Source organism: Diadema antillarum, unplaced genomic scaffold (assembly GCF_040938485.1).
Source record: "Diadema antillarum isolate AM-2024a unplaced genomic scaffold, OU_Dant_1.0 seq00000973_RagTag, whole genome shotgun sequence".
Taxonomy (NCBI): domain Eukaryota; kingdom Metazoa; phylum Echinodermata; class Echinoidea; order Diadematoida; family Diadematidae; genus Diadema; species Diadema antillarum.
In genome coordinates this window covers 202,085-220,720 of record NW_027271815.1, presented here as the reverse complement: position 1 = coordinate 220,720, position 18,636 = coordinate 202,085, and the positions used below count along the sequence as shown (strand labels likewise).

Here is an 18,636-nt window from a genome sequence, read left to right as displayed (position 1 = left end):
ATATGATATTACTGGACGACCCTTCCAGTAAGCATCAAGACGCATTTGAAAGACTAAGACGTGCCCAGAAATTTGTGGCCTTGGATTCACGCAATTTTGATCTTGTATAGATGCATAAGAATATAGACATACATAAATGAGCATCAAGGTTGCCTGACAATTAAAATAGTTATTCATCTTGCTTTGGAACTGATTAGCCGACATTAAACAGTTCTGATACAGTTGGCGGCAACAGACCATAACCATGGTGACCGGAAATTTCTCGTCACACTTTCCACAGAACAATACGGCGCACAGTGTGGTTCTGGGTTCAAACTCCCTCTGTCATCAACACTGTTTGGAAGCGGAAATGGTACCGCCCTCTCCGTGGAGGCTCAGGTAAGGGATCACCAACGTCCTTCTGAAACTGATATTCACTTTCCAGTGACAGCGGATACGTGTTAACTACGCTAGTCTTTAGATATCATTTGTTGATTAATTGTCATATAGTATACTTGCTTGCCCTTCGGTCATTGTCCGTACGGTATACTGACAGTATCTTGGTGACACGTTATCTCTGTCTTTTCGAGTGGCGGGCTTTCTTCTCTTGTCAAAAGGTTTATACCTTAGAGTCATATCATTTATGCCATATAATGCTGAACCCATTTGGACCAAAATAATCTCGCAAAGTTATATGCATGACAAGATGCATTCACCATACGTTCCTCGAGATAGAATTTAATTATCCCCCCACAAGAAAAATTGTATTCCATGGAGTATCGCGATGATTCATCAGTCGAATATAAACTGTTAATAACTCGTTTAGGTTACTATTAATTCATTAGTTTTACTATGTATTATCCTTATATTATATGGCATAATGCTCACAGATCTTTTCACTTTCCATGTGATATGAGTATATCTATGAACGTGTTCTATGAGTAACCTGTAACATGTATTTCTCTATCATCTTTTGAAATAAAACCAGTCTACGATGGAAAAGTCGAACTCCAAGACTTGGTCCAACAACTCGAACACGGTGCAGGGCCAGACCGCTGGCCTTGGCTTCAACAACGCCTCGGGCAGCCCGCTGGAGATCAAGGATCTCGCCGAGCCCATCGAGATCTGGGTGACGAGGTCGGCGGATCAGATTGACGAAAGCAGCCTGGTGACCATCGTCAACGTGACCAAGCCCAGGAACGAGCGAATGCTGTCCCACGTGCTGAGTGAGTAGATCCCATATCAGTCTGGTTCATAGTCCTGTCCTCACGAAAGTAACCGTTGGCGTTCATATAATTATATCTTAAACTGACGCTTACGGCTTTTGTGACAGCTGTTGACCGCGCAAAGCATATAGGAGTCACGAAAGCATTTGACAAGGAATAGTGGGATTACGGATCATACGTAATCTTATTTATCAACGGATATTGTATCATAATCTGTGATTTGATATTACTGTTTAGAAATAAGTCATTACGTGTTTCCTTCAAACTTAAGGCTGCTGTTTCTTGATCTTTTCAGCTTGAGACGATCTCTTTGATCTTGGGCAGTGATAAGATGTGATGAGGAAGCTTTTGATAAAAAAATGGTCAATCAGAACTGTGTTCTCCTAATAATTAGCATCAGACATGCCAGATCTCTGGGATAGTTTCTTGCACAAAGGTTTCCCTATTCCCTCACTTATCTCACTTATTTTTCATCAGCTACAAGGCGCATCGGTTTTCTTGTGATCAGCAACTGAAAGTACGATATGTGATGAAAATAATAATGGGTTTTCACATTGCTTCGAAAACCATCCGAACCAATTCTCTCCTGATTTACATTCGCAAATTGAATTGACTGTTGACATTGCATGGTTTGTCTCATGGACCATGTAAACAATATGTTCAGATCAATATCCATTTTCTTTTCAACAATTATTTCCTGCGCACAGTGGCCCCCGGTCATGCTGCGCTCCATATCGAGGCGGTAGCTCTGAACCACAACGGGACGATGGCGGACAACGTGACGCTGGAACTCTACATCAGAATGGGCAGGCCGCCCTCTATCGACATCTACGATTTCAACTGTACGCTGCCCCATCCGATTCCATATCTTGGGAATGGGACGGGCTGCGGAGAGCTAGACTATCCGGATCCAAATGTCTGTTTCATTAGTAACACCATACTGGACAGGTGAGTGTGTAGGAATGCAAAGAGCTATAAATTCCAGTAACTATTGGAAAAAATCAGGACCAAGGCGAAACCATCCTTACTACACTGTATTCAGACATGATGTCCATCCATCGTGAGCTATCATGGCACATTGTGATAACTAAGTTTTCATACTGACCTGCATTCTTTTTACATCAAATTTTAAAATGATTATGTCGCAGTGCGGGTCAATTACTCGAAGGATCACCCACATATCCAGATCCGTTCATTTTCGGATTACAATATCATTAGAATTAAAATTCAGTGTTTTAGAATCATGTCACATTGCCAGCAGAAAGCTGCAAGTAAGACGTTTAGGGACACACCACGAGGAAAAACCATTCTGTTTCCATGATTCCATGTTGCAATTTCTTTCAACAGTTACTTCAACGGCTCGACGGCGGAAGTTTACGTCGGACTGAAGTCCGTAGGCGGGGAAAACTCTAGCTCCATCGATGAGTACCTTGGGTCAGACGCCGACATCGAAACGGCTTTCTGGCCTGTCTACTACCGCATCAGACCCTTTACGAGCAAGTGTCAGTTCTACGACACGGAGGCAGATGACTGGTCCACGGATGGATGTGAGGTAAGCAGATGCGTCATGATGACGTCATTTAGAAAAATATGAATATGAAAATCTACAGCTAGCCGGGAAAGGCGCGTAACTCGAACTGCGCACTGGACGCGGGCAGCTGCTGCAGCGGCAACTGAGCTGAGCCATCTCCTGTTAGTCTCACCTCATCATGTTTCTTGAGCCAATAATCATGAAAGTTCCTGTTGCTGCGGCGATTGTTGCTGCCAAGTAGCCCAGTCTCAAATGAAATATCTAGGTTTGTGCTCAGATGACATTCTTCTCAAGATGAATACCAATTGCTGTGAGTTTCCTTCTCCTCTGTTTTCAAAGAGCAATTCTTTTCATAAGGTTAATCTCCCGAACTGATAAAATTCAAAGTTGTATCCACCACACTACATACGAGTCAATCTCTCAGAAGTTCGACTCAACAAAGCATTTGTTATTGCATTTGGGTTTTTTTTTTTCTTCTAGACATGTAATATTACTGTAGTGCGTGAGATTGTTTTGTTTTTCCAAACTCACTTATCAATTATTTGCAAACAGAGAATCATAAAGAACCCCAGATCTTGCCATTAAAAAAAATTATAAATCTTTAGCAATGGAGACATACTTCGTTTAGAACTTCTCAGTCTGTTCAAAGTTAGTTGTACAATTCAGAGTGCGATAAAATGTAATAGAGTTTTGGGAAGGAGTGATACCATTCACATATGACATTTCTTGATTGAGACATTAGAGGGCAGCAACAGGTATACCCATAATGTTTTCCTCTTTGGTAGGTTGGGGATAAGTCTCGGCTGCTGCAGACGCAGTGTTTCTGCAACCATCTCACGTCTTTCGGCGGCGGCTTCGAGGTGCCAATGAATTCCATCGACCTGTCTCAGTCGGCCTTCACGAAGCTGGGCGAGAATCCGGTGGTCTTCACCTTCATGGTCTGCATGTTTGCCATCTACCTGACGGTCCAGCTTTGGGCCTACAAGGCTGACCAGCGTGATCTGGTTAAGGTAAGTGGGAGAGCGAGGAGATGGAAAGACCTCCCTGATGGGAGTATACAGTGAACCCGGTTAACTGTACTGAGCAGTGTATGATCATGGTCACCGGACTCTGGATGCAAGTTGTGGATAGTAAATGGAAGCACAATGTACGTAATGTGTAGTGATGTAATTCATTTTATAGTTGAGTGTACAGAGAATCGAAGTGATGATGTCACGGTCTTTAGTTAGAGCATGGTTAGCAAACGTTATGTTCGCAGATATTTTGGCTACGTGAGGTTCTTTGCAACCAATTTTCATTGCAATGAATGCCTATGACGTCACACTTTTGATATTCTATCATAGTGGATAGTGGATAGTGGATAGTGGATAGTGGATAGCGGATACTGGACAGTGAGTGGTGGATCGTGGATAGTCAATAGTGATTAGCGAGTAGTGTGTGGAAATTCTGCTGCACGGTGGTGGAGGCTTTTAGATGTTTTAGCAACAGCATTACTTACTAACACTCCTAATCGACATCTCGCCTTAATTTTTTTCCAGGCGGGCGCCACACCCCTGATTGACAACGACCCTCGAGATCACTACTCATACGAGATCACTGTCTTCACCGGCATGAGAAGTGGCGCCTGTGAGTATCGAAAGTCTTTCTTCGAGTCCTTCTTCTGCATCGTCTCTACTTGTACTGCACAGGCATCCAACTGTCCAATGCCGAAAAAAAAGGAGAATAATCGTATTGTGGTCCTTTTAGACTGCTTAATTACAAGCACAGAATAATCATGGTGCTGTAATGGTGAATCAATGATCCACTGCTTTCGGGAACCGGGTGAACTAAATAAGCCCTGTCAAGAATTACGATATCTGGAAACAATTTGTGAATGTGAGATCACAGTCTTTAACCGTTCGGCATAATTATGATTAAAGTCTTGACCGATGCAATAATTACTTATTCTTGCTGGTTTATAGATGTTTATACTAACGCCAATTTCGGAGGTGCTGGTGTCGCATTCTGAATCACGGGTTGGAGCCCTTCTTGCATGAATTATTAATGTAACCATTCAGAGAGTTTTAGTTTCCATTATCAATAACAATGCGACACTGCGTACTCAAAATATATGTGGCAGGAAAAAAAAAGAAAATAAGAGAAAAGCTTTTCGCCAGTTTCCCAAGAAAGTCATTCTGTTAACAATGTTTTACTGGAGCTTTTTATGTTGATGATACCCTGTACTTGGTCTAAGGGTCACTCTTATCCTCCCGCTTACAGCGACAACGGCGAAAGTATCCCTAATCATCACGGGCGACGCCGAGGAGTCTCGACCACGCCTCCTCATCGACCCGAAGCGACGAACCTTCCAGCGGGGCGGCATCGACAGCTTCATCATGTCCGCACCCCGTCACCTGGGTAACCTCATGCACGTGCGCATCTGGCACGACAACAGCGGCAAGTTCCCGTCCTGGGTGCTCAGCCGTCTGGTCATCAAGGACCTGGAGACGGACAAGATGTACTACTTCATGTGCGACAGGTGGCTAGCTGTGGAAGAAGACGATGGACAGGTTAGATTTACTTCTGATTTTCACTTTCTTGATTCAAGGAACTAGCGGCAACTTCTTTAGGTAAAAGGTCTTATTTATCCATGGTAGCCTCTTCAGTGTTGACACTGCTCTACCAGAGGGCCCTGCAATTATTATTACCCTATGGTTGCCAGGTACCCATGTCTACACAAGAGGGACAAAGTGGGTAAAAACATCTTGTCCAAGGACGTAAGCACTGGGCGGGAATTGAACTCAGGTCCTCCAGTGGGAGTCGGGAGCATATCCACTATGCCACCACACCCCACGTAGGTAGATATAATCATCGTCCGTAGAACCTGGTGTAATAATTGATATTCAAAATTTCACACACACACATACACACACACACACACACACACACACACAAGGTTAGAACAGATAAGAACACTGGCGTGAAACTAATGAAATATTCATAGATTATTGTGCCAACATGATTATCACCCTGCAGTTAACACCTAGTTAATCTGACTTGAACATCCTCGTAGGTTTGCGAATAGAGGCTACACTACCTGTATCACAAAACACAAAATGGTGTCCTGTCATTGTCTTACCTATACAGATCGAGAGGGTCATACCAGTGGCCGGGAAGAGTGAGCTCACCAGCTTCGGGTTCCTCTTCTACAGTAAGACCCGCCGAAACCTCTCCGACGGCCACCTCTGGTTCTCCGTCTTCGCCCGGCCGGCCCGCAGCACGTTCACCCGTTGCCAGCGCACTCTGTGCTGCCTCTCCCTCCTCTTCTCCAGTATGATGGCCAACATCTTCTTCTACGGCATCGACCTGGGAAGCGCGACAGGTGAGAGGGTCACACATGAACAGGAGGACCTTGGTCTTCCGTATGTAGCTAGATTAACAAATCTTCCCTCACCACTTTCCAGGTAGCTGCCCTCCTGTACTATACTAACAAACTTCATTGTCGGCCATTGACTGCACACGCATCCCATCCCACTTTAGCTTCCAGAATAGGCTACAAAAGAGGGTATATTTCTTAAAGGTTCAAGGACCTGTGGTGCTTGTGCTGCAACCACATGACCTTACCTATATTATGTTTTTATTATCTAAAGCGTCTCCTGTAAGGAAGTATGGAAAATCTTATGAACAAGCTATTTACTAGTATCAACGAACTTCCCTTCGAAGTAGGCCTACAAGGCAATTATGGCAATGAAGAGAAGATGTATTGTTGTAGAAAAACATTCGCTGTTATCAGCAAACACTACCCAGGGACCTCACTACTGTGAGTTCATAGCGTTATCTACCAAGACACAACGGTTCCTTACTCAGAATGAACAAGCTAGTCATACTGTACTCGCCTACCTCAACGTGTTTTTCTTCCATGCGTGCAACAACCCGTACCATAATCTGATAATCATTTTATTAGTTCGACAACATACATCTGGCCCGCATGATGAATGAAATAGGAAATTTGAATGTTCGATCACTAAACGTGTTGAACAAAAGTTTCTCGATTTCTCTCGAATGTGAGGTTTCTTTACCGAAATCATACCACACCCTTCCATACGTCACTGTACGTGAAACAATAATAGTCGTGGTTGGCAGGAAACTGACGTCAGTCTATCCTGTCTTGGAATATAAGACGAATTCGTCTCTGTTTGACGCGCTAGCTAGGAAACAAGGTCCAACTCGTGACTTTACACCGCCTCTCTTGAAATATCTTTCCACAGGTGGATCCTTCGCCATTGGGCCCATTTCCTTCTCCCTGGCGGAGATCACCATCGGTGTCATCAGCTCCCTTATGGTGTTCCCCGCCAATCTCATCGTGGTGCAGATGTTCCGCCTCTCCAAACCTCCGCCGGACAAGATCAACTGGAAGTTCTGGAAAAAGGACAAAACGAAAGGTAACGCTGGCTGTTACGATTCTGGTGCTAATGCTGACAATGACAATAACAATAATGATGATATCAAAGATAATAGCAATATTAATTTCTATTATAATTTACATGAGTTTATCAATGATTATGATATTGACAATAACAAGAATAACAGCCATCCTCATATGTTAAGACAGCTTTGATTTTAGTATCAGTCACGTATTATTGTCCAAGCAATGTCAGATATCATCACAGTCATGTAGAGAATCATGGGTAACGCACTTTGCGGGGCAATGCTAGATTTTGTATCTGGCCATATATGTCATGATGGATTGTAATCTTACCTCTTTAGTCAGGTGATATAATACAGAGAGGGTTATCAAGTTTGCATGAATTATGTCTACTGACGCTCAGACACGCTTGTATGGCTCTAACCAGTCCTAACCACCTAACAGTTGTCGCAGACCAATACTTTACTGGTCGTGACCACGCCTTTGTTTTCCCCACGCATGTGTAGAAGAAGAAGAGCAGAAGACCAAGGAGGAGATTGAGAAGGACAAGAGAGATCGGATGAACGAGAAGGCCGAAGACGAGCTCGTCAAGCAGCTCGAGTTCCTCGACACCGGTGACGACAGTAAACGACTGCTGAAGTCAGCCCGAAGTCGCACCGTGCGCTTCGACGACGAGGGAGACAACCGACTCAAAGATGAAAATGAAGAGGTGAGAAAACTGTTGAATTTAGTTCAGGTGAGAGAAAATTGACATCGCGTTATTTCCTCGAAGGGGTAAAGAAACGCTTTTTCCTTGTCGTTCAAACTAGAGAAAAAAAGAGGAAAATTTAGTAAATTACTTTCTCTTATTTTTTTTTCGAACGCTCATCTCTACGGGAGTGCATACTTGAAGGAATCTTATATTTTTGCGATTGTTGCAGTTCTAATCAGTAATCTATCATTTTGCACTCTAAATCCAAATGTTTTTTATTGGGTATGCTGTTTGAAAATGAAACACAACAAATGATATTGTTCCTGACTGGCCGGTAACACACATTCAGATCTATTTGAGTGACTCTCTTTAAAAACAGTTCAATTATGTTGTTTTTTTGCCTCATGGTTTCATCATGTAAATCCCATCAGAAAGCGAAAGCTGAGGAAAATGGAGAAAAGAAACCAGATGACGGTATGGAGCTCGTTGCTGGTCTCAAAAAGACAGGAAAGAAGAAGAAGGAGAAATTCCAGTTGCCATGGCAGTGCTTCATCATCGGTTGGGTGGTGGGTTACGCGACGGTGGGCGTGGCATTTTGGCTCACCGTGGAGGTAGCCGGAACCTTCGGCGTAGAGAAGGCCACGGAGTGGCTCAAGTCCATCTGTTTCTCCTTGGTCCAGGATATCCTCTTTTCGCAGCCTATCAAGGTAAGTCATCACTTCTCTCTTTCGCAGATCGTGGATCCGATGCGAGGATTTCTACGCATGCTCTATACCAAATAGGCCTACAGGCAATGACATTGTAACATGATTTATGCCAGTTGTTCCTATTTGATCAAATTGTTAAGTTGTACGTTTCCTCAAATTTAAGTGCTCTCAAATCATTCTATCAGAAGTGATGATTATTTGACCTATTTTTTTTTTTGATATTTTTTTAAATGAGGAGCCATCTGTTAAAAATAGATTATGGAATACATGGTAACTTCATTAAATGCGTCAGGAAAATGTATGCCTCATCACTGGAAGTAAAGCGCAAATTTGTCATTATAACGATCGATGTGAGGCTATCGTTATCATGCTCCCAAGTGCTAACTTACTAGAACACGACATCTAAGTAAATGACGATATTGCACAGCATTCTCCGTTTCCGTGATAATATCAACTTTAGAAACAAAATCCGTTGTTTGTGACGAAATATCCCAGGTCCTGTGCCTCGCGACGTTCTTCGCTCTGGTGATCAAGAAGCCCGACAAGGAGGACGAGTCGAAGTCGCCCGCCCTCAAGGGCGACGAGGAGTTCATTCACGAGAGGATGACGGAAGACGAGCTGAAGGACCCGGAGAAGGTGGAGCAGCTCGAGCAGCAGAAGATGATGTGTCCCGTCAAGCCTCCAGACACCGACACCCTGGATGAGATGAGGGAGACGAGGTATCCTAGCAACCGAGTTAAACATTTCAATAAATGCAGATGCGGTTTGGTGATTATGAGATAACATTGATGATGGCTGTGGTGTAAATCTTGATGTCGAAAATGATAATTACTATTGATGTCATGATGATATCAACCATGATTAGGTGGTGATTCTAAAAGTTCATGCAGGCAAAAAAGTATATAAACAATTTCATGAATACGATTGTCTTGATGATAACACCATGATACTTATAATGATGATGATGATGATGATGATGATGATGATGATGATGATGATGATAACGATGGTGATAATGATGATAATGATGATAGCAATGGTAATGATAGTGATGATGGTGGTGGTGGTAATAATGATGATAATGATGATAATGAAAAGCGATGACAACACTGATATAAGGCCTTATTCTCGAAAAAAAATCTTGATAACGAACACGATGTCAATGACAACTTTCCATACATGGTAACCAACTCTCTATCCATCTCTCTTTCTCTCTCTTCTCCTTCTCCTCCTCCTCTTTTTCCTCCTGCCTCACTCCCCCAGGTTCAAGGAGATCGAAATGATGTCCATCATCAAGGAAATCTTCATCTACATGTTCTACCTCTACATCATGTTCCTCATCTCGTATGGGAGTCGAGACCAAAACAGCTTCGGCGTACTCAAGTCTGTCTCCAACACGTTCGGCAACGCGCAGTATCACGGCATCAGATCGCTCAGCAATGTGAGTATGTCTTGGTGCTACGTTTGTTTGAGAGGGAGGAATGGTTTAAAAAATAATATATGAAACATTTCGAACATGCGATTATAATTCGAAATTCACACTTTAAACATGCTATGTATGTCAGGTAACTCCAGTTATATGCATTCAATTCATTTCAATTCAATTCAAAGTTTATTTCATTTTCAACAAAAAGCATATACTCAGTATATTTTACTTTCTTTGGTAACAAAAAGTAGGGAAAACTAACCATTCTGCAATGAAAAGACTATTACAATAATATTGTGGAACCTTATGGAATTTTACATTGTCTTAAAAAGTTAAGTGGTCGAAATGAACCCTAACAATATTCAAACTGCGAAAAACAGAGGGACACACTAAACGGTCAGAGTCAGAGCTAGTAGAATGCATTGTCAGCAACAATTATTGCGTTCTTTGTAACAATTGTAAGTATTTTTGTACGTCCAGCACATGCCGATACCTGTACTGTTTGACCACGGACAAAATAGTGGCCTGTTCTACAAGAGCAAAATCATTCTGACTTATTGTGTTTTTGTGAAGTAATTGCTGTGGATATGAAATCATTCTCAGCGTTACAGCTACCGCAAATGTACTATCTCTATAGCTGTGCATCGACTCCTGCTGGTATAACATACCCTTTTTATTATAAGCCTATTGGCATTAGATTATGTTATTGTCGCAGCAAGAAATGAATGCATCAGTCAAAGTAGCCGAAGAACTTTGATCTGCAGCTCTTGGAGCATTGACGCTTAACCTGTTGGCCCCGTTCCGAACCAAAGTGAGCTTCAAACACAAACGGGTAGGAGTCCATATCGTTGTCGCGACTAGAAATCCCCAAGAATTTCAGATTGTCTGACGAAATACGGTGATGTCTGTGTGTACCGTCGATATATTTGTCTCATTATGTGTCTTTTTTGTGCTGTTAACACGATCAAAATAGCACTCTTTTTGCAGTACTATTCATAGTAATCTTACCATTAGACATCGTCCCAGGTCTACTCTTTTTGTTTGCCAACTATGATCTAAGTTTCTTGTTTCGCCTCCTTCAATGCGTGCCTCGCCCTTAACTCCTTGCAGGTTGGTAGCAGGGCAAACTTTTTCCAGTACCTCGAAGAGACATTCATTCCGTCCCTCTACCCCGGGGATAAATACAACGGTCAACCGGACGCCGTGCTCACCCAGCAGAAGTATATTACAGACCGGACCCACGTGCTACTGGGTAAAGCTCGTCTCAGACAAGTGCGGGTCTACCAAGGTAAGAATCCCTCTACCGGTTCCAACCCTTGGAAAAACAGAAATGAAGCCGTCTCAAAGCGTCAAAGTTTTTAAAGATAAGTGGCGATAACGAATATACGAACGTATATGAATGCCCTTTGGGACAGTGCCTGCCACCCTATCTACCCCGCCGTGAGACAATGCGCAAAATGCCTCAGATTATCGAGAAGTGATACTAATGCTGAGCCCCTTCAACTCTGTGGTGTAGCCACCGCTATGTAAAGCAAGAATGGTTAGTTGACACCATCGAACTATCCTACTAACACATTTCCGGCGTAGTTAATTGTTGTCATCAGAGCGTAGAATGCGGTAGGAAGGTGTCGGACATTTCCGACGTCTTTACCACGCTTATGATCCTTTACGAGATCGTTCGTTGTACTTTCGCTTCTTCCGTCACTGCTCTTTGTGACATTTGTTGATACATCGCTTTGAACATTGAATGATTGTTGTTGCTACTACTCGTTACCGGTGATGAAATTCATTGATAAGATTCGTTAGGCTGTTAGGGGCGATTCATGATATCGAAAACACTACTGTCAATATTTTGTTGAAAGGTGAAATGAGCTGCTGAATTTGAGATATTTCTATGGAGGACACGTTTCTTTTTTCCATCAGTGGGCTCATTAATCACGAATGATGAAATATTTCGAACCGTATTTCATTTTAATTTGTTCTGTCCCGACAGACTCATGCAAGATCGAAGACGTCGATGTTGGCGGTAATCAACCACTTGTACCGACGTCTACTCCGCGGCGGACGACGATGAAGATAGCTACCATCCAGGTTGGCTTGCCGTCAACATGAGCGGGTAAGAGCAATTCCCGATCAAGCTTTGTAGGTAGAAATAGCATCACCCAAATACGTCAAAGCAAATGAATAGATCCAGTCCGTGTACTGGTCGAATTCTTCCTCCACATGGCAGACAATATTATCCGTACGATTGATGCAGGAGCATTTAAAACAAACAAACAAACAAAACAAAACACACACCTTACACAAAACAATACTACGGTTTTGGAATTAAGCAATGACAGCAGGATAGAGAAAATACGAGGCTGTATCATTGTAATAAAATAATTGGCAAAATAAAATGATTAATGTCCCCGAACACTATACTATTTTATAATATACAGATATAATACCCAGTATAGCCCACTGAAATGTTCATGATATGTGAGAACATGTTGACGTTTTGTAATGCAAGAAATGTGATACATATTCGATGATAGCTTTGCACCTGATTCAATAGTGTGATTAAAGAGACCAATACAGAGGCGATTGATTCAACGTTAATGGATTCTCTATGACTTTGTTCAAAGTTTGTTACCTTAATATCATAAAACAACTCACGAGATCATGTAAATGCTTTGAATACTTTTTGTTTATACAATTACATTTGTGCTGATGATTCTGTATACCTTTGTTTCTAATGGAAAATAAATGAAATGAAATGTACTGAAATGAGAGTCAATGAAAATTAATGCAATAATTGAATTCATCAATTACTACTTTGACGTTATCATCTGTAACCCAGACACCATGAATATTCCCATGTGGAGAGACGGATCGATTCGACTACCCGTGGAAGTACAGAGACTGGCTGGAGCTCGACTCCTACCCGGCCTACGCCGAGCAGTTCGTCTACTACGGCGGCGGCTACGCCGTGGAGTTCGGCAACAACATCGACAACGACTACGAGATGCTGAACTACCTTAAGGACATGATGTGGATCGACCAGCAGACAAGGCCGTGTTCCTAGAGTTTACCGTCTACAACCCGACCACCAATTCCACGTCGTCAGCCTCTGCGTTGTCGAATTCACGCCGACAGGAGGTATTGTACTATTGCCGAAAAAAAAAGCATAGTCATTTTACGTCATTTTGCTGTAGTTGCTGTTGTCGATCGAGGAAGCGGCTGATTCTATATACGAAGGTGGAAATAGTTATTATGGAATTAATCATGGTGATAATTATAAAGGTGCATTCAAATAATCATATTGATTAGGGAGAGAGCATTTTATCCTTTTGAGATAAGATGAGATGAGATGATGATGGCGATGATGACGATGATGATGATTATGATGATGATGATGTTTGACTGTAATGATGCTGATTTATTCATTTATGATAACATCACTGTGGAAGAGGAGGTTTATTGTTCGTCCTACTTGAGTTCAGGATAGCTGATTAGAATAGTGATGATTTTCAATTAGCCTTTCCCTTAAAGGTGAACGCTTCTAACAATACAGGATAAAGCTGCTTTTGAGATGGTTATGAATTATTTACAATATTATTGTATTGTATTATTGTATTTCCCACTCCGTAGGCGCAACGCCAGTGGTCAAGTTCCAAGCAATGACCCTCGACCATTACTACGGACCATTTGCTTACTTCGTCATGGCTGGAGAGGCTATTTTTGTTCTCCTTGAGTTGTTCTACGGCTATCGGGAAGTGAAGAAGATCGTAAAGGAGAAGAAAGCGTACTTCAAGGTAGGAACTTCCCAAATATCCTCACACAGTGGGACTGGAAGTGATTTTTTTTTTCGGTATAAACACGATGAAAGTCTTAAACTTTTACGGTAGGATAAAGACTATAATAATATAATCTAGGATTTCTAGGGATTCCAATTTCTAGGTATGTTGTATCTCTGGAGAAGACATTTGAATCTAAATTTTAAACATTCTATCAAAAAAGCACGTTTTGTGTAAACTTTGTTGACCGCCAGCTTTGGATAGTCTTCACAGTCGCTCTCGCACTAGAGAAATCATCTTTATGGTTTATTTTAATTCCGATATGTGAGATTTTTTGGGATAATGCAGATTCGATTGTTTGTTTTGTTTTTTGTCTATTTGATTGTTTGTTTGCAATATGCATATAATGGGGAAAATCCGTTGCTTGTTGAAACCGTAAATATGTTAAGTCACACCACTATTCACTTTGAAAAATGAGAGGGGTCTTAATCTAAAAGTATGTGTTAACTTTTCCGTTCTTAACACTTTTTTTTAAATCACAGAATGCATCGGAATGTCATCGAGCTCGTGTCACTTGGGCTGGCGGCTGGGGCTCTGACATCATACCTGTACCGACTCTTCCAGGCGAACCAGCTGATGGGCGACATCCGCGCCGATCCAAACGCCTTCCACAACTTCCAATACCTCGCCATGTGGGACGACGTAAGTCTCGACTTTTCCTGAGTTAGCTTGACTTGGCCTCTGCACACTGAAGAACAGAATGAAGCGAGAACGATGCTGACATTATTGCTTTCAGTGTGTTCAGAGATTTTTTGTGAACTTTATAGCAATTAACTGTACTTTATTTCAGGTAAAGCTTAGAACGACTTAAGAAAAGAGAGGGCCCTGTTCAGATGTAGTCAAACCTGTCTTAGCGACCACCTGTCTATAGCGGCCACCTCTCTATAGCAACCACCTGCCGTATGCAACCACTGAAAAACAATTCCTTCCCAGAGGAAAAAAAACCAAACATGTTAAAAGACCCTGTCTTCCTGTCTATAACGGCCACATTTTTGGCCCCCTTGGTGCCAGCTATGATAGTTTTGACTGTTTACCAAAATGGCAGCAAGGCCATCCAGAATACGAATGAAAAATACGCATTACATGTATTTAAAAGAATACTAAGTAACAACAAGTTTGCCCTTCACATTACGAGTACAAAGCATAACCTCATGTCTCCCTCACTTCCGAGACAAGGGTTCTGGAGAAATATATTTGTTTATATTTCCGTGCTTAAACAAAGTGTTGATTCTCTTTTGAAATCAGTGTGACCTTCGACTCTCTCAAGTTGCCTTTCAAGGTAGGCAGATGATCTCGTCAGTGTATGTGTCATCTTTACCTTCCTGGACTAGCTATAAAGTAACATTCTATACGTAATCATTTACTTTGCTCTCCGTCAGTTGTACACGACCATGGTCGGCCTGCTGCTCTTCATAGCAACCGTGAAGTTCATCCGCCTCCTCCGATTCAACAAGAATATGCTGCTCTCACGGAAACACTCTCAGTACGTATATCCGTCTTTCCTCCGTGGTAGTTAAGAAACCACCCACTACCACCTCTCCACCCCCCACACACACACAATTACAACTCTTCTTAACTCCTTCCTAACGAGGCTCAGGTGTGGTCATTTATTATCGGATCTGCTGAGCATTACCAGATTTTGGACGCAACGAGTTCAGTTTTACAATAAATATCAGAATAAGCCACTTACTCCACTTGCAATGAGAAACGGCAATGTCACATTATCATTTTGCTTTAATCTTTAATGTCATTTGGGACATGTTCATTGCGTACGTGTATGGATGAAAAGCGGTTGGTTTTTGCATTTTTTTTCAGTTTGCATGACTGTCCTGACTCTCTAAAGCGACGACATTACGTTTGTGTGTATGCCTGATACTCTGGAGGCAGTAAATCTTGTGTCCTTGAACAAAAACTTGAAGACAGCAAGGAACCTGTACTGACATCAGATGCAGCCATGAAGCTGTACACTTTCTTCAGAAAAAAAAATGAAAGAAACATTTACAGAATAACATTTTTGCTTATTTAATAACTTTTGTTGTCCAGGTGTTCGGCTATGAGCTGTCTCTCTTCATGATCATGTTCGGCGTGATGTACATGGCCTTCAGTAGCTTCGCTTTCCTCATCTTCTACAAGCTGCGAGACTATTCCTCCTTTATCAAGACACTGGAATCTCTCTTCGGTACCCTCCTCGGTAAGTCAGTTAAAGCTCCGTAGCACGCACAAACATGCATACACACACACAAACACATTCCCTTTCATTTCATTCATCCCAAACAGCTAAAGGCACACATTAGTGAAAAGTTTTTTGTCAATGTCTATGTAGTGGCTTTACATAGGTTCATATTCCTCACCGCGCGTCTCAATGGAGACCAAAGACGGGGCAATAGCATATATGCCGCACTTCCCCATTTTACATGACCACATTTGTTTTACAATAATGAATTCACAAAAGATGCAAGTTTTGAGACATTTTTGATGAAAAGTTGTATAGGCTTTTAACAAGCAAGCACAATGCCGCGAAGGATTCTGGATATATAGGCCTGCATGAAAAAAAAAATGAACCAACATGTTTCCTGATGGTGGTACCTCAATCACAGGGTACGTGATGTGATTGTCGTGATATGTGTTCTCTCTGCATCCAGGCAAATTTGACTCGTTGCCATGTTGGAGGTGGATCGCATCCTTGGTCCGCTCTTCTTCTTCTTCTATGTGATCCTCATCATGTGGGTCATGATCAACATGCTGCTCGCCATCATCAACGAGTCCTTCGCTCTTGTCAAGGCGGCCCAGGCCGAGCAAGGCAACCGTCTGGAGATCGTCAACTTCATGGTCGACCGCTTCAAGAAGTGGACCGGCATCAACCAGAAGCGCACGGAGCCGAAGACCCGCAAGAAGCAAGAGTACATCGAGGGTAAGCTCCGTTCCTTTTTCTCTCGTTGCGGACATTGCTGTCACTCTGTGTAATTTTCATGAATAAGACACCTCACATAAAACACGACCAGTGATTGATTGATATGGAATCACGTGACATTCAATATTTTTTGTTATGGTGCACGGTCGCGTAAAGAGCGAACTATGAACTGAAGAATTTGTTTATGATAGGTTTGTAGGTAGCATGGTGTATGGCATGTCATGCATCGTTCAACAATATTATTCTAGGTTAGGTGCATACCTAACATATTATACACCATTTTACAATAATCTCACTTGTCTTTCATGTTCAGCATATCGTGATTCACTGCCATTGACTCACAGTAGTGCTTGTCGGTCGCATCCCATATTGCATCCCTTACTTACGAAATCAGAAACAAACTAATCGACTTATCAATCGCTTTGTTATCTAAATTCATCGTGGTGATGATTTCTCAGATTCAAACGACGAGTAATACAACAAATTATTGCTCATAGATGGTATACAAGTTAACTGCTTCTATGAGACCAAATATAGTTGCAATTTATTGATATGTAATTGTCTTCCTAAATGCAAAATACTACTTTTTAAGGAAGCTAGAGGTTCACCAAAGGAAAATACACTTTTATTTCATAATACTGGAAAATAAGTGTTGTTTCGATAGTGAACCAAATTTTCAAACAGACAGGCATCGCTAATTGTGTTATATCATCGCAGTAAAGCACATAACAGGATACGCACATGTCAAAACTATATCAATTATGATGAGTCCATTCCAGATACACTGTATTTGCTGTTGTTGTTTGTTTGCGGAACCATTCAAACACGCACCAGTTGAGCTTAATTCATACCAATATCAAGCGAGCATTATCTTACTATTTGCATCATTATTCTCTTTTCCCTCTCACTCAATATTCTTTTTCTGTCTCTTTCTCCCTCCCTCTCTCTATCTCTCTCTATATCTATCTATCGATCTATCTATCTATCTATCTATCTTTCTATCTATCTATCCATCTATCTATCCATCTATCTCTCATTGACGTACTGTCTTGTTTGCAGGCATCGAGCCCGTCCAGCAAGAGTGCAACGACATGAAGTTCAAGCTGGACGACATGGTGATGAAGCTGAACGAGTTCATCAAGGTGGAGAAGCGCCTCGACAAGGAACTCTTCAGCAAGAGATCCAAGACGACGACAAACCCAGAGTCATCTACCTCGGATAATTCCTTGTCACTTAAGCCCCTTAATCCCCTCCCTCTTCCCCCTTTCCGTCCTCACACCCTCAGCCCATTTTTGTCCTATTGCCAACCTCCGCCATCATCTTTTATTTATTCATTGTTTTGTCGTTGTTGCTTTTTATTCAACCTTAGATTCTCGACATACTTGATGGCAATGTAAACTGACTCCAATGGGTCCCTTGCATTCATTATGTGTTTGTCATGTTGCCATTATATGCAAATGATATGTGGCTGAAATTACTTTATTGAGGAATAAGAAAAAGATCTAATATCAATGATTTTGATTCATTGCCTTCTATGATTATCTGAGAAATGTAGACTACATAATTATGAATCAATTTATTCACCTGTCAACAATGTTTTATCAAAATTATGTAATTTATTCAATTGTTTTTCAGGTAATAGAAATGTTAGTATTTATCAGCGATATAAATTTCATAGAAATATTAATGTATATTTAATTTGTATTTTTTTTCCCATTTTGCCCGGGTGATCTGTGTTCAGTAAAATACATGTGAGTAGACTAGGAATTTTGACGAATACCAATTAGTTTGGTATGGAAACATGCTTACCACTTGATATTTCCTAGAATCATACCTTTTATCAGTATATTTGAGATTTAGAAAGGTGCAATGATGGTTTGATACTTTATGATAAACATGCGTCGATATTTCTTTATGTCTA

At 41.6% G+C, this 18,636-nt stretch overlaps 1 pseudogene; it reads left to right on the top strand.

Annotated features, from left to right (window-relative positions):
- Nucleotides 1-17,937, top strand: part of LOC139741993 (uncharacterized) — a 48,860-nt pseudogene extending 30,923 nt beyond the window's left edge.
- The last annotated feature ends 699 nt before the right edge of the window (nucleotides 17,938-18,636 follow it).